Source organism: Triticum aestivum, chromosome 3B, assembly GCF_018294505.1.
Source record: "Triticum aestivum cultivar Chinese Spring chromosome 3B, IWGSC CS RefSeq v2.1, whole genome shotgun sequence".
In the NCBI taxonomy this organism is placed as follows: Eukaryota; Viridiplantae; Streptophyta; class Magnoliopsida; order Poales; family Poaceae; genus Triticum; species Triticum aestivum.
Window position 1 is genome coordinate 338,855,005 of NC_057801.1, and position 23,707 is coordinate 338,878,711.

The following is a 23,707-nucleotide window of genomic DNA, read 5'->3' on the forward strand; positions in this document are numbered from 1 at the left end:
CGGAGAACATCATGCAGGAGATAGAACTGTGCATAAGGTATTAGAATATGTTTTTATTGGCCTACTCTTTTCAAGGATGCCCATAAGTTTGTCTAGTCTTGTGATGAATGTCTAAGAATCGGTAATATTGGTAAGCATTAGGAAATGCCTATGAATTATTCACTTGTTGTTGAACCTTTAATGTTTGGCGCTTTAATTATATGGGACCTTTTCCTTCCTCTAATGGGTATACACATATTTTGGTTGCTATTGATTTTGTCATTAAGTGGGTAGATGCTATTCCAACTAGTAGTGTTGAACATAACACCTCCATTAAAATGCTTAAAGAAATTATCTTCACGATGTTTGGAGTCCCAAGATATTTAATGACTGATGGTGGTTCACATGTTATTCATGGTGCTTTCCATAAAATGCTTGCTAAGTATGATGTCAATCATAGAATTGCATCACCCTATCATCCTCAATTTAGTGGTCAAAATGAGCGTAGAAATAGACAAATAAAGTAAATATTACAAAAAACTGTTAATAGGTCCTGAAAGAATTGGTCTAAGAAACATGATGATGCACTTTGGGCCTATAGAACAGCTTATAAAATTCTATGCGTATGTCTTCATATAAAATGGTTTATGGAAAAGCTTGTCATTTGGCTGTTGAGTTAGAACATAAAACATATTGGGAAATTAAAGAACTCAATTATGATTTCAAACTTCCTGGTGAAAAGAGGTTATTTGATGTTAGTTCGCTAGATGTATGGAGAACCCAAGCTTATGAAAATACCAAAGTATTTAAAGAACAAGTTAAAAGATGGCATGACAAAAGAATCCAAAACGGGAATTCAGAGTTGGTGAACATGTTTTATTTTACAATTCTCGTTTTAGATTCTTTGCAGGAAAACTTCTTTCCAAATGGGAAGGACAATATAGCATTGAAGAAGTTTCTCGCTCTGGAGCTATAAAGATTAATAATACCGAAGCTACTAAATTTAAGGTGGTCAATGGACAAAGAATTAAATACTATATTTCAGGTACGCCTATGAATGTTGAAACCAACATTATCCAAGCAATGACACCGGAGGAACACATAAAAGAAACCTTCCCGAACACTCCAGAACCCTGAAAAGGAAGAGGTACGTGATACGGTAAATAAATGGTCTCTAAAAAGTCCGCAAAAATATTCTCTGTTAGTTTTGGAATATTAGAAAAAATTAGAAAAACAAGAAACAAGCGGGAAGGCAAACCAGGTGCCCACAAGACACGAGGACGCTTGCCCCACCCGGCGCGCCCTAGTGGATAGTAGGCCCCTCAGGCACCTTCCCGACTCCGTTGTCCCTCCGCATACTTGTTTCTCAAGATAAAAAGTATTTATATACCACCAGACGATTTGACCACGGTATCATGGAGAAATCCTCTCTTCTTGTTTTGTGCAGTTTTTCCATTAGATCTATCAAGCCAGGCATCATGTCTTCTCCCTCCTCCAACAATGTAGAAGACGATGCTTGGTTGCTACAAGTGGAGTTAAGTGGAGAAGAAATTGAGGAGATTGCCATGGAAGAGGATGAAGGGAACTCTCTTGGAGTCCACCCTCCGGCTTCCAAGAGGGGAACAGTGGCTGCCATCTCCACTCTTCCTAATTCCCACCAAGCCATGAGATCAACAACCGATCAAGGGATGCCTGAAGTGCAAGAAGGACTTGATGTATGGTTGAACGCTAGACGCTCGATCATTCACGTTTGGAGAGGATCCCGCGAGGAACACGAGGGAAAACACAAGGAGAGAAATCACTCAAACCAACAAGACTCGATTACACCTGTGCTAGATCCTCGAAACACAAAGAGATACATGATCCACAATCAACAAAGGATGATATAAGTAGCAAGTTCTTCTCCGTGAGGAGGTCTTGAGGGCTCTTCCCATCAGGGGTCTTGAATCCACTTGGGGGATCTTCTCTGGAGAGGTCGTGAACTCCGATTGAGAAGGGATCAAGTGGATGAGCAATGCTCCATCTCTCGAATGAGATAAATTATTGCTAACCCTAAAGAGAGAGAGAGGAGGAGTATATGTAGTCTAACTGCGTGAAGGGGTACATGGGCCTCGGCCTAACACACAGTCAACACACAGACTTCGGACGTCCGACAACTACCAGTCATCTGGCATCTCGAGGGGGCTCGGACGTTCGGTACTTGTTGGCTCTGATCAAGCGGTGTCAGACGTTCGGTCGGGGTGGGTCGTCCGATGGCCACCATACTTCCGACGTTTTGGTTTGGGACTAGTGGCGTCAGTCGTCCGGGTGCTGGGAGGTGTCGATCGTCTGACGCGTGTCGGACGTTCGGCCACTGTAGCGTTCGCTGGCTGGGGCTGGCGTGGCGGGCGGATGCAATTCCGATTGCTTCTCTTCTTGCTCCTTGTACTTGCACGAGGCAACGACAAGGTAGGAGCACCCTCCATGGGGGGGGGGGGTAGGGCGTGCCCCCCTACCATGTCGTCGCCTCGGGACTCTTCTAGTCCAACCCTTGTGCTTTGGGGTTCTCTTTTGGTCCACAAAAAATCACCGTAAATTTTCAGTACATTCCGAGAACTTCTTTTTCTGCACAAAAAATGACACCACGGTAGTTCTGCTGAAAACATCCTCAGTCTAGGTTAGTTCTAATCAAATCATACCAAAACCATATAAAATTGTTGTAAACATGGCATGAATACTTCAAAAATTATAGATATGTCAGAGGCGTATACACCCGTCGGTTTCTCCCCCAGTGCACCATAGCATCGATTCCGTCGACATTTGAACTACAACCGCCTTCTCCGTGGTCGGAGCCATTGTTTCTTGTGACCCCGTGGCCTCCTGAGCGCTCTACTAGACGCAGATGTGTGTGGGCTACCTCTTGGTAGTCCTTACGCATCCAGTCAGGTCCGTCGAGTTACCGCAACAGTTTTGGTCCCCCCCCCCAGCTGAACTCCGACGACAACCAACGTGCCACCGCCATTAGCACTAATCACCGCCAACTGGACCACCTGCAAACACTGACAGCAAGCGCCATTGCGGGTCAAACAGTGATTCAACGTGGGATTAGCTCCTGTGTCACTAACCAGTGGGCCCCACTGGCCAGGTTTGACCAGGTGACCCTGGTTGACTCGTGACCTAGTGCTAATGCAATGGTGATGCAGTAACCCCTTTTCTGGATTTGTTTTATTTCTAATCAATTGGAAATTCCAAAAAAATAATTAAAACTTCAAAACATCATAGAAAATCAACCGTAACTCAAAATGAAATAATTAATATGGGAAAATTATGAGAAAAGATCAATCTATCCATCTTTGACGCATGACAAAGCAACTTATACCTACTGCATAAGTGAAAGCACATAAATGGAATTTTAAAATGCTTAACTTGGAGTTACATTTGAACCTTTGGTTCAAATGGACTTCATTTAAATCGTGGCTAGATGCATTTGCACAATCCATAGCAGTCTTGCCATGTCATGATCATGCATCATATTGTTGCATATGTTCTGTATTGATTGCATCCTCGGTATTGTTCTTCTCAGTAAGTCCTGCTCCTATGAGTGGCACTGAGTATATATCTGAAGAGCGGTGCTACTATGTTCATATTCCAGGCAAGCAAACCCCCTTGAGCATTCTATACAATCCTACTCTCTCACTCCTACACTCTTTTACTGCATTCAGAAAACAACGTTTCCACTATTACTTATTGCGGTAGGTGAACCCACTTCCTCTGCATGACCTGTCTTTTCCACAGTAAATAGTAAAACCTTACTAGCATGGTTAGGAGTTGCTTGAGCCCATGGTGTGCTCTTTGCCATGCTAGGTATGCTATGCTTTGAGTTGTGTCTGGTCTGGCTCATCTGGGTGATGGATTGGATTGAATCGATGGTGTTCTTATGATGAGAGCTATGTGTGTGAACAAAATTTGGTAAAGGTAGCGATGAGAGTCCATGCAGGAGTACATGGTGGGAACATCCTTAAGAACAAAGTCCTTTGTGTGTTATCCCATAACAGTTACTACCGCACAATGGGACCTGAAATATGACCCTGCTCGACTTATTAATCGCCATGATCTTTCTTAAGGAGTTGCATCTAGTTTCTGGTGTTTATAGGTTGTGCTGGGGGTCGTGCTTAGGGCTGACCGGAGGGGTAGGCTTTGATGCGGTAGGCAACGTGGCCAGGTGTACCAAACGTAGTACCATCTGAAGACGTGGACTTGGGAACCCTGTGCACATCATTTGAGGCCATAATGGAAACTTTGGCCGGACATTCGTTGCAGTTTAGCTCCCAGATAGGTGACAAACATGTACTAGAGTCTTGTGTGGTTAGTCAGCTCGTGGTCTACACCCATGCCGGCTTTCGCTTGAAGTCTGTCGAGTACATTTTGCGTATAGGTGCTAAGTGCTGGAAACATGTGTGTGTGGAAGTACACCCCTACAGGGTTAGTAAGCTATTCAAATAGCCGCATCCATGGATATGGACCACTTGGAGATTTACATGGTCGTAGACAACCTGAAGTGGATGCTCGAAAATGCGCCAGATAAGCCTGAGTGATATGGATGGCATTCCCATAGGGAGACGGGAGATGACCCATAGTAGTGTATTTTTGTGATGATTAGTGGACTCGTGTGCACTTTCACCTAAAAGGATTACTGGAGTCATAGTACATGATAGCCATCGAGTCAAAGCTAGCTAGATCTGATGGAAGTCTTGCTGAGTACGTTTGTACTCACGTTTGCTTAATTATGTTTTTCCAAAGGAGACTCCGGTCTCACTAATAGTTCCACGTGGACTTTGACGAGTAGCTTGTAACCCAGCTATGATCTTGTACCCTTGGGAGGGTCTTGTAGATAGTCTAGCTTCTTAGCCTTTTTCATTTGTAGATGTCTATACTTAGACATGTTATGCTTCCATTGCTTGTATGCTTTGTATGATGGGTCATGTGACCACTGTTTGTAATATCATGTTATGTACGACTCCTTGGATCCTCTTAAAGAAACACTTTGAGTCGTAGAGTTATGTTGTGATGCATGTTGTATCTACACATGTCGAGCATACTGTGTGTATGTTATTGAAATGCTTTGTTATATGTGTGGGATCCTACACCTAGTTGTTTATTCTTGGTAGCCTTCCTTCTGGGTAAATTCCTCCTAGTGCTTCCATCCGGAACACATGAGTTGACTGGCATGTGTCCTTCTTTGCTCTTGTGTCTGTCCCTATAGGGAAATGTCAGAAGGTGTTTACTAGAGTCCTTTGTATCCTCGCTACGACTCGGTTACACCACTGCTGACCGACACATGCACTGTTGGGTCACGTATGCCTAACCCTGTAAGTTTGTACCACCTTGGTTTACGACTAGTCATGTTGGTCTAGGTTCTCTGTCATATGGATGCTAGCAACGCAAACATATATGTGAGCCAAAATGCGCAAATGGTCCCAGACATGGTAAGGCTGCAGCCATGGGGATTCTGTGCATGAGACCGCAATGTGATATGTTGTGTTACATGCTAGATCAGTGTGACTTAGGATCAGGGTCCTGACAACTTTGGTTTCAGAGCCTGACTGCCTATAGGATTACCAAGACAAACTGGTCGAAGTCGAGTCTAGAAGTGCTTTAGTTAAATAGGGGAATTGATTGTGAAAGGCTAAGTACGACTCTTTTTACTCCTTATCCTCTGTCATACTGATTACGAGTCACCCTGTTCGTTTCTACGGGGTTAAGAGTGAGAGCCTGGTTTAATAGGAATGGTAGACTACTCATATCAAGAAGGAATTCCTTCTTTTTTGGGAGTTCATTATAAAGAACTCCAAAGTTATGCGTGATTGGCTTAGGGTAATTCTAGGATGGGTGACCAACCGGGAAGTTGGTCCGGGGTGCGCACGAGTGAGGACAAAGTGCACAGAAAAGACTAGTGTTGGTCTATGGGACTAGTCTTGATCCCGCCAGACATAATGGTGTGTTACATTTGGTATTAAAGTCGACCCTCCCGGTTACATGGACATGCATGGGTCAGGTGCGCAGGCATGTGGTGCATGGTGCGTGTGGCCCGTTGTGGCACACGACATCGCACTTGCACTGGACTGGACGTGCATACGTGTGACAAGAGGGTATGTTCCTGATGGGCTGATGAGGACGTCGGTTCTTTTGTGTGGGGGTGTATGTGAGAGCCTGGCTCAATAGGAATTATAGACTACTCATATCAACAAGGAATTCCTTCTATTCCGGGAGCCCATTCGAAAATAACTCCAAAGTTAAGCGTGCTTGGCTTGGAGTAATTCTAGGATGGGTGGCCAACCGGGATATTGGTCTCGGGTGCGCATGAGTGAGGACAAAGTGCACAGAAAATACTAGTGTTGGTCTATGGGGCCAGTCTTGATCCCGCTAGGCGTAACGGGGTGATACATTGAGAAACTAGGCTGCTCATCTGTTTATAAGGATCACGAGTTACAATTCCGTAGACTTATAGGATTGGTTGATCGGAGTTGTATTCCAGTTTTCGCGTACTTCCAGTGCAGTTGATTAGCACTATCATAGAACCTTGAGTGATGATGCCGAGTATGGTATTACACATCTTTTGCAGGATGTCTCAATTTTAGCATTTTACTATTGTTATGCTTCCCAAATTACCCTAGGAATTTGAGAGCTTCTAATGCTATGCATTACATTCTACATCCTATGTTGATGCTGATTCCATCCTCGTTTTCCAATCATTTTGTTCCTCAGAATGTTGCTGGTTACCTGAGGTCGTGTTATTCGTAGCCGGAACCATGGAAGTGGTAGGGATGAGGAGGATCCTCCTAACCTGCCATCATTGGTAGAGTTCTTGTTAGAGATCGAGAGGAGCAAGCGTGATACTAACACTATAGGAAACAGCTAGTTTGCCGTCAGGCATATAGACAGCAAAGATTTTGCCGTCAACTACCAGACGACAAAGTCTGATGACAAAGCCAAACTCGTCAAAGAGTACTTTGCCGTCAGATTTTTATCGAGAAGACGACAAAGCACAATTTAGGTTTTTCTGTTTGCAGCTGGGCCCCGATATCACTTTGCCATCTGCCTCATTGTTAACAGTCGGCAAAGTTTTTTCGTTTAATTAAAAAAAGTAGACGACCCTAGTCATTCTGACAGCAGAGACATCCATGGTGGTCCTTGGTCATTCAGGCAATAGAGAACAGAGATTGCTACCGACGTTCCGGCAATGAGCTTATCCGATAGTGAGCTCGTCGAGCGACAAGATAGCGGCCGGCGATCCGCTGGTGAGCATGTTCGGGGGCCTGGGGTTGGTCAAGCGCAGAGGAGGAGGTTGGGGAGGTATGGGCGTTCTGAGTCCGACGATCACAATTACTCACAAGCATAACTCACATATTATCATCTCCATATTGCAAAACTATTGCAAGGGATCAAACTTATCATATCCAATGATCTACATCAAAGTTTTTATTATATCTTCTTGAATATTCATCACATTGGGACCAAATTCATATCTTGTGCAATTACCATTATTATTATCAATTCTCAAAAATATATAAGTGATGCATGAGAGTTCATCTATTTCTTCAAAATATAATCACCGTCGTGGTCAAAAAGATATAAGTGAAGTACTAGAGCAACTGCCTAGATCAAAAGATATAAGTGAAGCACATAGAGTATTCTAACAAATCATGAAAAATGTGTGTCCCTCTCAAACAGGTGTCTCCAGCAAAGATGATTGTAAAAAACTACAAAGAAAACAAAGCAAATACTCATATACTACACGACAATCCAAGCAAAACTCATATCATGTGTTGAATAAAAATATAGCTCCAAGTAATATTACCGATGGTCGATAGAAAAAAGAGGGGATGCCTATCAGGGCATCCCCAAGCATACTTGCTTGGGAGTCCTTGAATATTACCTTGGGGTGCCTCGGGCATCCTTAGGCTTAGGCTCTTGCCAGTCCTTATTCCTTCATCCATCGTGATCTCACTCGAAACTTGAAAACACCAGGTCACAAAACTCAACAAAACCTTCATGAGATCTGTTAGTATAATAAAGCAAATCACTACTTTAAGTACTGTTGCAAACCCATTCTTATTTTATTATTGCATTATAACAACTATATTCTAACTTCACCATGGCTTATACACCCATACAATCCATAGATTCATCAAAACAATTGAGCAACACAATGAAAATATAATCTATCAAATACACAACAGTCTGTAGCAATTCAAAAAATTACCATACTTATATAACTAAAAAATTCTTACAAATTATGAAAACCTGGGAAAATTGTATATCAATCATGTGTACAAAATTCAGATTTTTATCATGCTATAGGAAATTTTACCAATTCTCCTACTGGACATAAAGTTTTCTGTTTTTGCACAGAATCAATGCAACTATCATCCAAATCATCCCAAAGGCTTTACTTGGCACAAACACTAATTTAAACACAAAAACACAACTATAACAGTAGCATAATTGTGTGCACACAAGAAAACAGAAAAATAATCAAGAAAATTAAGATAACATAACCATTGGGTTGCCTCCCAACTAGCGCTATCGTTTTACGCCCCTAGCTAGGTATATTGCATAGTTTCAAGTGTTGTCATTTTTCGAATTCTTTTCTAAGGGCGTGTTCTCATTAGGTGGCTTTTTAAAGATAATATGAAACACATCAACCATGGGAATTTTAGCATTACTAAGTTGTCCATCCTCGAATCCCTCTTTTGATTCCCTTTTACAATCCAAGAATGCTGTTTATTAATACCATTGAAAGCTTTTTCGTATGTTTAAGGGAGGGACCTCCTTTTTGGTATTCTCATTGAATGTGTGATAATCGCTAAATAAGTATCTCGACAAGTAGTCACTATTGTATAAAATATAATATATCACTATTTTTCATTGTTCATACCATAAAAATAAAAAATCTCTCTAGCTTCTCGCACTATCTAATCGAATTCATTCATGAGGATAAGGGTAGTTATCTTCTTAAAATCTAGGGTTTTTTATAACTGGCAACTCATAAAAAATCTTTGCAAAGTAGGATGGGTACAGATGAATCTTCACTCAAGTTTAATAACAAGTGCAGAAATAGCTTTAGCATAATTTTTGGTTCTTTTACATATAGGAGCCTCATCACAAGCCAAAGTTCTAGTGCAATTAAAGAATTCTAGGATAAAACTTTTACCTATAATATTCCCATGTCCCACCACAAAAGTATTATGATACGTCGCCAACGTATCTATAATTTACGAAGTATTCATTCTAATATATTATCATTCTTGGGTGTTTTACAATCATTTTGTAGAAACTTTATATCATTTTTTGGGAGTAACCTATTGACCCAGTCCCCAATGCCAGTTGTTGTTTTTTCTTGTTTTTTACATCACGGGAAATCAATATCAAACGGAGTCCAAACACCGCGAAACTCCTTGGAGAATTTTTACAGACCAGAACACCCAGGATGGGCCAGAGCAGCACTTGGGGGTGCCCTGAGAGGTCAACAACCCACCAGGGCGCACCTGGGCCCCCAGGCATGCCCAGGTGGGTTGTGACCACCGCGCTGGCCTCCCGCACCCCTTCTTCGCCATATAAAATCCCAAATATTCCAAAACCCTTTGGGGTAGCCCTAGATCATAAGTTCCGCCGCCGCAAGGCCTCTGCATCCACGAGATCCAATCTAGACCCCATTCCGGCACCTTGCCGGAGGGGGGAATCATCACCGGTGGCGATCTTCATCATCCCAGCGGCCACCACGATGAGGAGGGAGTAGTCCACCTTCGGTGCCGAGGGTTTGTACCCGTAGCTATGTGTTTAATCTCTCTCTCTCTCTCTCTCTCTCTCTCTCTCTCTCTCGTGTTCTTGAGATGTCACGATCTTGATGTATCGTGGGCTTTGTTAATATAGTCATATCATATGGTGTTTTCCACCCTCCATCTTGTTGTGATGAATTGAGTTTTTCCCTTTAAGATTTCATGGTTATCGGATTGAGTACATTTATGGATTTGAGAACACTTGATATATGTCTTGCAATTGAATACTCGTGGTGATAATGGGGTATCGTATTCATTCACTTGATATATGTTTTGGCACTCAACTCGCGGATTCCCGAGGTGACATTGGGGTAATCTATGCATAGGGGTTGATGCACGTTCTTGACTTTGTTTCTCCGGTAGAAATCTTGGGGCACTCTTTGAAGTTCTTTATATTGGATTGAATATTATAAATCTGAATTTGCTTTGGTGTTATTTTAGTATGAACTCCAGGATAGATCAAACGGAAAGAATAACTTTGAGTTATTTTAGTACGAACTCTTGAATAGATAGAACAGAAAGAATAGCTTTGAAGTGGTTTCATACCCTACAAACAATTCTGTCTTATGTTCTCCACTAGATAGGAACTTTGGAGTGATTCTTCATCGCACTTTGAGGGATGGTTATATGATCCAACTATGTTAGCATTGTTAAGACATTGCACTAGTGAAAGTATGCACCATAGGCCTCACTTTCCATCATTGAAATACCGTTTTTGTGCCTGTTTACTATTTGCTACCTTGTTGTTTTTATTTATTCAGATTATAAAAATGTATTTATACCATCCATATTACACTTTTATCACCATCTCTTCGCCGAACTAGTGCACATATACAATTTGCCATTGTATTGGGTGTGTTGGGGACACAAGAGATTTCTTGTATATGGTTGCAGGGTCATTTGAGAGAGACCATCTTCATCCAACAGCTCTCATGGATTGATAAACCTTAGGCCATCCACTTGAGGGAAAATTGCTACTGCCCTACAAAACTCTGCGCTTGGAGGCCCAACACGTGTCTACAAGAATAAAGTTGCGTAGTAGACATCAAGCTCTTTACTGGCACTGTTGCCGGGGAGGTGAGTGCTTGAAGGTATATCTTTAGATCTTGCAATCAAATCTTTAGTTTCTTGTTTTATCACTTGTTTTGTTTATAAAAGAAAACTACGTAAAAAATGGAATTCTGGTTGCATCATATTATTGATCGTCTTTATAATATCTTTCTTGAAAATGATGGTTCAGAAAATTGTGCTCAATTGATAAATGATGAATTTAATAAAATGATTGGTATTAATGATGAGCATGATTGCAATGTTGTTGGGTATGAACTCTTTGAATATCCATGATGCTAATGATATGCAAAACCATAAGGTTGGGGATGCTATGTTTGATGAAGATGATATTTTTAGTCCCCCAAGTTTTGATGAGATAAATTATTATGTTGACAGCATGCCTCCTTTTTATGATGATTATAATGATGAAAGTGGATTTGGAGAGGTCATGACTTTATTTAGTGATGAATCCACCATTTTGGATGAGGCCTCAATTTATTATGATAACAAGGTTGCTATCTATGATGATTATGGTGATGACATGTATGAGATAAAGAGTAATGAATTTTCTATGCTTTTGGATCATGAAAAGAATGCTTTATGTGATGGTTATATGGATGAATCTATTCATGATGCTACTGAAAATTATTATGAGAGATGAACTTATGATTCTTGATGCTCTTGTTATGTTTCAATCTTTATCTTTTATGCGAGCATCATTGAACTCATCATGCCTAACTAAAAGGCATTAAAGAAAAGCACTTGTTGGGAGAAAACCCAATACTTTTATCTACTATTTTTGTGTGTTCACATGGTTATTCTACTATAGTAATCATGTTTTATTGCTTTTTTCAATAAAGTGCCAAGTAAAGCCTTTGGGATCATGTTGGGTATAGTTGATTTGATCTTGCTCAAAAAACAAAAACTTTTGCCCTCACGAAAACAACTCTCATTTTTAACATAAGGGTGATTTTGAGTTGATTATTTTTTCATATTATTAATATACAAATTTCTCACGTGGTCATATTTGTTTCATAATTTTTGGAGTACCAGAAGTATGGTTTGAGTACAGATTGCTGCAGACTGTTCTATTTTTGACAGATTCTGTTTTCAATGTTTACTTCTTTCCTAGTTTCTATGGCTTATATTGCTCAATATAAATGTAGAAATGATATGATACAGTAGGAATTGTATGGAAACAATTATGAATCTTTTCTTTTACAGTACCAAAAGTGAAATGGTTTGCTCTTTATCATACTAACCTATCTCACAAGGTTCCGTTAAGTTTTGTGTGGTTGAAGTCTTCAAGTTTTGGGTGAGATGTCATAATGAGGAGAATAAGGAGTGACAAAACCCTAAGATTGGGGATGACCAAGGCACCCCCAAGGTAATATTCAAGGAAGATCCAAGCAACTAAGCTTGGGGATGCCCCGGAAGGCATCCCTTCTTTCGTCTGCGACATTATCGGTAACCTCACTCGGATCTATGTTTTCATTCGTCACAATATGTGTTTTGCTTGGAGCGTCAACTTATTTTGTTAGGATTTGCTTGCTGTTATTTATAGTAATATTTTTCATCTTTTATTTCAATAAAAGTGGCAATGATAGCCTTTGCCATGCTTATTTTGCAAGTATACTTGTTGCTGTTTGAAAGCATAAAGTTTACCGCGGTTGCAAAAATTCCCTAGAAAAGTAAGAATGTGATAAAATGTTGAAACTTTTTGCAAAATAAGATCTAATAAATTTTCTACGGGTGGTAGATTTTCATAATCTTTGGAGTTTAAGAAGTATTGATACTCTTGCATTCTTTACAGACTTTACTGTTATGGCAGATTACTGTTATGTTTGCTTGTTTAATGATTCTATTTGAGGATAGGAGTATTAAATATGCAAAGGCATTTAGAATGCAATGTTGAATTATAATTTTAGTGATTTTCTACAGTAGAGAATAATAAGGTTTTGCATGGATTTATACTAACTTATCTCACGAGTTCTTGTTGTGTTTTGTGTGTATGAAGTTCTTAAGATTTAGGAAAACCATGATGTAACAGGAATTAAGGAGACACAAAAGCTCAAGCTTGGGGATGCCCAAGGCATACCAAGTTAATATTTCAAGAAGTCTCAAGCATCTAAGCTTGGGGATGCCCCGGTTGGCATCCCACCTTTCTTCTTCAACAACAATCGGTCAGTTTTGGTTGAGCCTAAGTTTTTGCTTCTTCACATGATGTGTGCTATCTTTGGAATGTAATTTTGTTTTGTTTTTGCTTGCTGTTTTAATAAAAAATATTTAGATCTGAATGTTTTAAATAAAAGAGAGTCCTCAAATAGCTACCCGTTTACATAACTACTCGCCTGATCTTCACTTATATCTTTTTGGAGTAGCTTGTCATTTACTCTTGTGCTTCACTTATATCCTATAAGTAAATTGTTGAATGAATTGAATATCATCAAGTTGAAATTATATGTTCATATCATGCCTAGTAGTAGCTTCACATTGGGTTTAGAAAGTGAAAGCTTTTGAAGCTTGGCAATCACAATATTGGTCATACAAGCAATTCACGAATAATTAGTATAAGGAAGAGAACTTTCACATGCAAATACACTATCTTTGAAAGCTTTTGTGATTGTGAGCCCCCATCAAAATATTATTAATCAAAATTGTTGACGTTGGACAAGGAAGACAACATAATGATTTATGTTTGTTCATATTCACATAGAAGTTATATTGTCATAGATCCTTCAACATGTGGTGCTTGCCCCCTATCTTTGCTAGCCAAAAATTGCACACCAAGTAGAGATACTACTTGTGCATCCAACAACCCATAAAACCCAAATCTTGTTTTGAGAGTCCACCATACCTACCTATGGATTGAGCAAGATCCTTCAAGTAAGTTGTCATTGATGCAATAAGGCAATACAAATTGCTTCTAAAAGTGTTAGATCATTTAGTATAAGAGAAAATTGAGCGTTGTATGAACTTGTGACGGCAAAGAATAAAAGTGATAGGCTGCATAATAAAGGTTGCTATCACAAGGGGCAATATAACATGACGTTCTTTTGCACTAAGGGGTTGAGCATACAAACAAATAAGCGCATGACAACCTCTGCTTCCCTCTGTGAAGGGCCTATCTTTTACTTTTATGTATTTACTTTTATGCAAAAGTCAAGTTTTTCTCTCTATTCCTTTTTATTTTTCTCCTTTGGCAAGCATCATGTGGTGAGGAAAGATCTAGAGACTTATATCCAGCTGAATATGGGTAGCATGAGTTATTGTTTTTGACATCACCCAAAGGTTTATACGTTGGGAGGTGAAATTATAAGCCCCTATCTTTCTATGTGTTTGGTTCAAACGTTTTGCTCATGTGTATGCGGTGAGTGTTAACAATCATAGAAGACTATATGATGGTTGAGTATGTGGAGCTCTTACTTAGACTCTGTTGAATAAGTTGAATTGCAATGCTTGGTGACTGAGAACATAGGTTGTTGAGTGTCAAGAGAATTCATTGTTTGAACCATAACATGTGAATTGATTGCTACTTGGTTGTGAGAAGTTTTATAAGAAAGAATTGCTGTTATAATGCTAGGAAAAGTGATTGAAATGGTCATTGATCAAACTTATGCACTTTGCTAGCATTCACACTTCATAAATTATTTCTTTTATCATTTACCTACTCGAGGACGAGTAGGAATTAAGCTTGGGGATGCTGATACGTCTCCAAGGTATCTATAATTTATGAAGAATTCATGCTAATATATTATCATTCTTGGGTGTTATACAATCATTTTATAGCAACTTTATATAATCTTTTGGGACTAACCTGTTGGCCCAGTGCCTAGTGCCAGTTGCTGTTTTTTCCTTGTTTTTTACATCTCAGGAAATTAATATCAAACGGAGACCAAACACCGTGAAACTCCTTGGAGAATTTTAATGGACCAAAACACCTAGGATGGGCCAGAGCAGCACATAGGGGGTGCATCAAGGGGGGCACAACTCACCAGGGCGCGCCTGGGCCCCCAGGCGCGCCCAGGTGGTTTGTGCCCACCTTTGTGGCCTCCCGCACCCATTCTTCGCCCTATAAAATCCCAAATATTCCAAAACCCTTCGGGGTAGCCCTAGATCAGAAGCTCCGCCGCTGCAAGGCCTATGTATCCATGAGATCCAATCTAGACCCCGTTCCGGCACCCTGCCGGAGGGGGGAATCATCACCGGTGGCCATCTTCATCATCCCAGCGGGCACCATGATGAGGAGAGAGTAGTCCACCCTCGGGGCTGAGAGTTTGTACCAGTAGCTATGTGTTTAATCTCTCTCTCTCTCTTGTGTTCTTGAGACGTCACGATCTTGATGTATCGCGGGCTTTGTTAATATAGTTGGATCATATGGTGTTTTCGCCTCTCTATCTTGTTGTGATGAATTGAGTTTTTCCATTCGAGATTTCATGGTTATCAGATTGAATACTTTGCCGTCCGCCAGTAGTGAAGAACTCTTGAATAGATTGAACGGAAAGAATAGCTTTGTGTTATTTTAGTACGGACTCTTGAATAGATTGAACAGAAAGAATATCTTTGAGGTGGTTTCATACCCTACAAACAATTCTGTCTTATCTTCTCCGCTAGATAGGAACTTTGGAGTGATTCTTAATCACACTTTGAGGGATGGTTATATGATCCAACTATGGTAGCATTGTGAAGAGATTGCACTAGTGAAATTATGCACCCTAGGGCTCATTTTCCATCATTGCAATACCGTTTTTGTGCCCGTTTACTATTTTCTATCTTGCTGTTTTTATTTATTTAAATTATAAAAATATATTTCTACCATCCATATTACACTTTTATCACCATCTCTTCACCGAACTAGTGCACCTATACAATTTGCCATTGTATTGGGTGTGTTGGGGACACAAGAGATTTTTTGTATTTGCTTGCAGGGTCATTTGAGATAGACCATCCTCATCCTACATCTCTCATGGATTGATAAACCTTAGGTCATCCACTTGAGGGAAAATTGCTACTGTTTTACAAAACTCTGTGCTTGGAGGCCCAACACGTGCCTACAAGAATAAAGTTGCATAGTAGACATCATATTAACATATAAATTGGTAGGAATTTCAATTTTAGGAGTTTTACCATCCTTACTTTTTTCATACCAAAGTCAGCCATCTTAGCAACTTCAAGCAAGCGAACAAGCAAATAGAAAATAGTGTCATATTTTCGTAAAAACTATTTGGAAATGGGGGAGATGAAAAAGGAGGAAAATAAAACACAACGTAAATGCAAGGAGATGGAAGTTGATTCATAGGTACTTGATAGGTGTTGATGATGTCTCCCCGACAACAGCGCCAGAAATTCTTCCTGCTGTTTATGAACTATACTGGGATTTCCCCGAAGAGAAGATGATGCAGTATAGTAGAGATAAGTAATTCCCTAAGTTAAGAACCAAGGTTATCAATCCAGTAGGAGAACCATGCAACACCTCATTAGCAGCACCTGCAGAAAAAATAACAAATCCTTGCAACCCAACACGAACAAGGGGTGGTCATTCCCTCGGCAGTTACATGCAAGATTAAATTGTGTAGTAATTGATAGATAGATTGAACACAAATACAAAATAAAATAAATAAAGTAAAATTGCAGCAAGTTACTTTTAGGATTTTTAATATACGATAAAAGTAGATCCGGGGGCCATAATTTTCACTAGAGGCTTCTCTCTTGAAAATAGCATACGGTGGGTAAACGAATTACTGTTAGTGTCAGGACCCCCATCCTAAGTCACACCGATCTAGCATGTAACACATCATATCACTTTGCGGCCTCACGCACGGTATTCCCACGGGTGCCACCTTACCTGGCCCGGGACCGTTTTCGCCTTTTGGCTCACGTATATGATAGTGCTGCTAGCATCCATATGACAAAGAACCCGGGCCGGCATGACTAGTCGTAAACCCAAAGTGGCACTAACTTACAAGGACAGACATACAAGACCCAACAACAAAAGTGTCAATCAACAACGTATGAACCCAAATCGTAGCAAGCTACAAGGACTTAAAGGAACAGCGCATGACATTTCCCTGAAGGGACAGGCACAAGAACGAAGAAGGACGCATGCCGACCAGCCTAAGTGTTCCGGAGCAGTAGCAAGCTAACATGGCTCAGTGCAAGTACTAGGAGACATTTCCCGGTAAGAGAGGCTACCAAGAGTAAACAATTAGGTTGTCGGATCCCAATAGTACCAAGCATTTCAAATCATACACACAATATGCTCGACATGTGCAAATACAACATGGCGTCACAACAAAACTCTACAACTCAAAGTATTTATTCATTAGGCTTCGAGGAGCCAAGTATTACAAACACGGTTCTCATGACCCAACATACAGATCATACAAGCAACAGAAGCATAACATGTCTGAGTATAGACAACTACAAATGGAAAAGGCTGAGAAGCATCACTATCTACAAGACTCTCCAAAGGGTTCAGGGTCGTAGCTGAGGTAACAAGCTGAACATCGAAGTCCATGTGGTATCTACTAGCGAGACTGAAGTCTCTCTGCAAAAACATAAATTAATAAAACGTGAGTACAAATGTACCCAGCAAGACTTACATCAGAACTATCTACATATGCATCAATATCCACAAAGGGGGCGGTGGAGTTTAACTGCAGCAAGCCAGTTTTGACTCGGTGTCTATCCTGAAATACGACTACAAGTAACTCTTTTGAGGTGGCGCACACGAGTCCACATATTCACCATATCAATACACCACTATGGATCTGCTACCGTCTCCCTACGAGAACGCCTTCCACAGCACTCACACTTATCTTGCGCATTTTAGTGTATCCACTTTCACTTGTCTATGAACTGTATAAGCAACCCAATAGTCCTTCACCGCGGACGCGGCTATTCGAATAGATCATGTTAACCCTGCAGGGGTGTACTTCTTCAAACACGCTCTCGCCACTTACCACCATGTCCACGTCATGTATCTCGGCAACCTTCAAGCGGAAGCCTGGTGAGGGTGTCGGCCACGACCTGACTAACCATACAAGACTCTAGTCCAGGTTTATCGCCTATTCGGGTTCCATCTACAAGGAGATCCGGCCGGGGTGTCGCTCACGGCCCAAACGATGTGAGCAGGGTTCCCAAGCCCACCATCCGGGTGCCACTTAGTACACCGTGCCACGTGTGCCTAGTCTGTCCCAAGCCCACCTGTACCGGGTGCCACTTGATAGACTACTAGCACTACCTACAAACACCAGAAACTAGTTGCAACTCCTGGACAGAGATTAGGTTGATTAATAAGTCGAGAAGTGTCGAGTTACCGAAACCTAATGTGTGGTAGCAACTGTGTTGGATCACAGACACATACTTCAGTTCTTGAGGACAGTTTGAATGAGAAAACCCACCATGTACTCCTACATGTTTCACAACATTCCAATTCATCCCCGATGAATCAGACCTGACACAATTCTAAGCAATAGCAGGCATGACAAACAAGCATGAATGAGTAGGCACATTAGGGCTCGAACAACTACTCATGCTAGTGGGTCTCATCTATTTACTGTGGCAATGACAGGTCATCCAGAGGAAAAGGGGTTTAAGTACCGCAACATGTAGCGGATGAATCGTTGTTGTCCTAATGCAGTAAAAGAGAGCAGGATCGAGAGAGCAGGATTGTATCGGAATGAACAAGGGAGTTTTGCTTGCCTGGCACTTCTAAAGATAGTATAGTTTTCATTGGTGTCATCGAACTCATTGCTGGAACCACGCCTACTAAGAGGGAACAAATACCGGTAAACAAGGAAGAACACCATCAATGCAATGCACAATATGATGCATGATCATGACATGGAAATTTGCTGTGATTTGACCTAATGCAATAGAAAGTCATTTCAATTGAAGTGGAAATCAAAACTACATCCAATTCCAACTCCGAATCTATTATCAAATTTGTCCTAATCATGTTTCATCCGAAACAGTGAGGTTAACTTGCTCAAACATGCATGAAAATGGTACAGATGGATAGACTGGATTTTTTTGATCATTTTTCATATATAAATTATTTCATTTGGAGTTACGATTGAATTACTATTAATTTTAGAAGTTTTATCTATTTTCTGGAATTTCTGAATTATTTAGAATTAAACTAATTTCAGAAAAAGGAATTACAGCGTCAGCACTATGTCATCATGACGTCAGCGGTCAACGGGGCGGCCCAGGTCAAACTGACCCGTGGGTCTCGCGTGTCAGTGGCTAAGCTAACTAACCTAATTAACTAATACTAACCTAAGTTAATTAGCTGGGCGGTCCCACCTGCCGTTGGCCCAGGGGAGGTCAAACCCGAGGTCAAACGAAGTCAACTCGTTGGCGGCTTGACGCCAGCGACGACAGGCGTGGCGGAGGGACTCGAAAATGAGCCACCGGGCACCATTTCGGCAGCGGTTTGCTGCGTTCGAATGCACGTTGTGGCGTGCATCGAGTGGTGGCGGTGGGGGGTGGTGGGGTGGTCTGCAACGGCGACGACAATGACGACAGCGGTGGCCGGAGCACAGCGGTGCACGGGCGTAGTGCTACAGCTCGAGGGCGAGCAAATGGAGGTGCTAGGTGGCGCCTAAGGGACAGCAAGAGCGCGCTGGAGCAACTGCTTAGAGCGGAGGGGCTCGGGAGCGTGGAGCTCGCCGACCATGGCGGACGACGGCTTTGGGTGGTCAGCAATCGGCTACTAGCATGCAAATTAAAGCACAGGGAGATAGAGGGGCGGTGTAGGAGCTCACAACGGAGAGGACAAGGTGGTCAGCGAGCTCGGAGACGGCCGGAGTGCAGCGAATCGAGCGATGGCGGTCGGCGGGTACGAGGTAGGAGATGAGCTCGAAGGCATCTTCATAGGCCGTCCGGGCTCGTGGGACTCGGTCTAGAGGTGCACCGCGGCAAGGTGGAGCTCGTGCGCTAGCTAGCTGCACGTGGGGAGGTCGGTGTCCGCGGTGGTGCTCATCGGCGTTCTCGGGTGCATCCGGGGGAGAACGAGGGAGAGAGACAAAGGAGGGGGATTTGCGCGGGAAGAATCGAGAGGGAGCCAGGGGATCGCGTGGTGATGCTAGAGGAGGCCAGGGGAGCCAGGCAACCAGGAGGTGGCTGTCACGTGCGGGCATGCTGCGGGCACACGCCCTCATGCCCACTGGCACGAGGAAGAAGACACCCCTGTCCCTGGGCTGGGCCAGGAAAAGTGCTGGGCCGCTAGTGTATACCAGGTAAGTGCAGGTAGGTTTTCTGTCCTTTTTTGTTTTAGTTTTCTATTTATTTCCTCCTTGTTTTGATTTAGTTTTAGAAATAAATCATTTTATTAAATTCTGAACATAATTATGGGCACTAACTGAATTAATCCAGAGGCCCTCAAGTGATTTCAGAATATTTGGAGCATTTTCTTTATAGAATTCAAATGCCCCAATTCAAATATAATATATGTTAATTCAAAAATCCATAAAAGGCCAACAAATATGCTCATGACTTTTGGCAGAGGTTTCCACCTTTATCAAAAATCATGAACATTTTAAAGGTGCATTTTGGGTTCGTGAAAAAGATTTTATTTGATTCTATTGAATTCTTTCTCGTGCTAGGGTTTGATCAATCCCCATTTAAACTTTAAATCAAATTTAAACATGATGCAAAACATGACTAGCTAGCCCAAAGCATACCAGAACTAGGGATGGGACAACTCACCCCCACTAAACAAGAACCTCGTCCTGAGATTCAAGACGCAAGGTAGGAAGATAGAGGGGACACAAAACTACACAAGATTCACGATCCAGGTTGCACCTCATAGGAATGTTGATTCGATCATCATCTTTGTCTCGATGTATTGCTTTGAGAACACCATCTAGCACGACAACGAGGGGAAAGTGAATCTCTAGAAGAATCGATCTTCTCGGAGATTGACCAACTGACGATCAACTCACGAAAAGAGACATTAGAACATCTCTTAAACTGAGACTCAAACACATACATCAAGATATGTGGAAAGTAACAGATGACGAAGGTTCAATTTGGTAGGCAAGAATTCCACGCTTAGGAAGATGGTGAGTCTATGTCAAAGTAGCGAGGAGTTGATTGCCATGATTCTATAATGGGACACCTTAGGGAAGGTGACTCGTAGAATTATTCTCTTAAGTGGCAAAAGGAATTACTTTTGATACAAAACATCATTGGAACTCTTCATACCAGCCTGGGGAAATTTAGGAATGATCGTTTGAAGGAACTCAAAAGAATGGCATACTTAGTTTGGATAGGAAACTATGGTTATAGAATAACTCGGCAAACGGATAGCACATCCTAATTGACACCGAGGATATAGTCTAGTGACTGAGCGTGCTTTCAAGAACTTGAGCAATTCCATAATCATCATAGTTCAACCAACATCTATGACAAGAATGTTAATACAACTACATACTACCATGATGAATAGCGATAGAGGATGCAGATGCAAAGGAAGACAACACTTTCTCAGATTTCACCCTAGCAATGCCAAGGAAACAAAATCTGAATGATCGACTGAGAGACATTTAGCATTCCGCTTCTAATGTTCTCCTTGATGTTATACATACCATAGTCATACTTATAGCATTAATGTGGCCATCAAGTATAGGTCGGACTTCGGAAGACAAAGGATCTATAAGGAACACTTCTAGAAAAGTCACATGAAATCCTTATAGAGAAGATGGACAAATTTCTCATTCAAGATACTACAATAATAGATCTTCCGGATAGGCGTGTCGGCCAAAACATCAACCATGCCAGAGCCTACATCATAGATCTTGGAAAAGCTCCAACCATCAGATCCGCCTGAGATTCAGATCTGGTTGGTCACACGATATTTTAGACAACATGTCTGGAAAAGAAAGTTTGCAACACAAATCGATCAGATGACATTCTGAGATTCTCGGGAAATGAACTACGATAGCAAACTCGAAAACATGAGCCGGTTCTGCTACACACATGTGAACATGCTATCCCAGACAAGCATGACCACATGGTGGTTTTACAATAAAATACTACGGAGTTCTGGTTGGAATCATCATCAAGGATATCGATCCATGCATAAGGCATGCTCTTAAGAAGAAACTTATTATGCTTGAACAACTCAATCAGTGGCTTGGTGTGCTAGGGAATACATATGGAATGGAGGAAATTAATCTACCAAACCATAGAATACATTAACACATGCATAACTGACTTGGGATGATTCCAGAGAAAACAAAACAAACCTTTGTCAAGTATATGGCGGCAACTTGCATCAAATGCCCATGAATTAGAGGAAGTCATTTCTTTCATCCGGGCATATTCTTCATGCACGATACATGAAGAAACGCTTTCAAAAGTTTCCAACACTAGCTTAATGTTCAACAAAGTTATGGAGAAGATAAGGATGTTGTCGATGGGCTCAACAACAATTCATCCAGGTTTCCATAAAAATGGAATTCCACAATTATGTGAACAAGGTGATACCATTGGTTAGACCCAAGATATATAATGGTGTATGCCCAGGGAAACAACCGCGAGTAAGACAACATTAAGAACATCGTTGGTTCTGATTTGATTTGACGATAGCCCATACTAAAATCAAAGATTCGGTAAGATGATAGGTCCATAAACTGATCATGAGGGTCAATAGATGAAAATACCATCTTTATTCAATACACATACAAGATATGCCTCAAAATGAACCAAGCTAGGCAAGCTTTTATCATCTAACTCTCCAAGTTGTTGTTTGGCTTGACCAACTAGCTCAGGGGTATCCAACACAGATTCTTGGAGAAAGGGTGGTTTACAAGAAAACCAACTTGATCACGAACTCAACATAGCAGTCAGGTGATGACCTGGTGATACTTCCGAGAAGATATTCAAAAAATCACGAACCACTGATATGTTACTAAGCTTGAGAACAATCTTGCTTTTCAGGGCAAGACTATATGATCAAAAGAGCGAGGGATTGACACAATCCTAACTCATTGATCGAAGAGTGCACCGGAAATAAGGACTGGGTAGCACAATCAGTCTTAGAATGAGGATTCAATGACCAACACTCTAAGAATGAAATTATTGTCTTTTAACTACCAAGCAACAAGGTTGCTAGGAGTATTGATTTCACACATCATAGTTCACTTGTCGGCATTTCGGTTGCAACAACACGGAAGCCGAGAAATGAATAATGAGGGCGAGAGGTATCAGTGTATCAAAAATTCATAAGATGGTGTGCAATTCCCATGATATTCGTGACATAAGACCGTAATACTCCGAGGTAGAACAGAACAAAAACTGGATTGGCATTTTGATCTGCGGAATACAACTGCTTTGACCCAATCCAAGATATGGATGAGGTACTGGAGTTTGTTTCTCCTAGTCAATTCATAATAGAATGGCTTGACGGAACACAAGAGTAGTAGGCATCGATGAACACGAATGCATAACTACTCCTGACTATTAATTGATAGACGAGGGCTAGAAAACAACTAAAGAGGGACAACCCAAAAGAACGTATGATTTTCTGCATTGTGGATGCATGGATTAGCATGTCGAACAAGTTCAACATATTTCTTCTGGACAACCCATGAAGAAAAGTAGAACTGGCAGAGTCACAATGTAGAATGGAGAACTCATCAAGAGCACTCTTATTGTGATCTTTTGGTTCAAAAGAACTTCTGCCATATTGGTTCATGGTATTGGAAGAACAATATACGACGGACCTAGAGGACTATCACAAAGGTTACTAATGTCCTAAAGGAACTAGCAAACACTATTAACATGAAGTAAGTTGGGTGAATCTCGGGTCAAGAACCCAGGAATGGAATGCTGACTAACTAAATGGTATC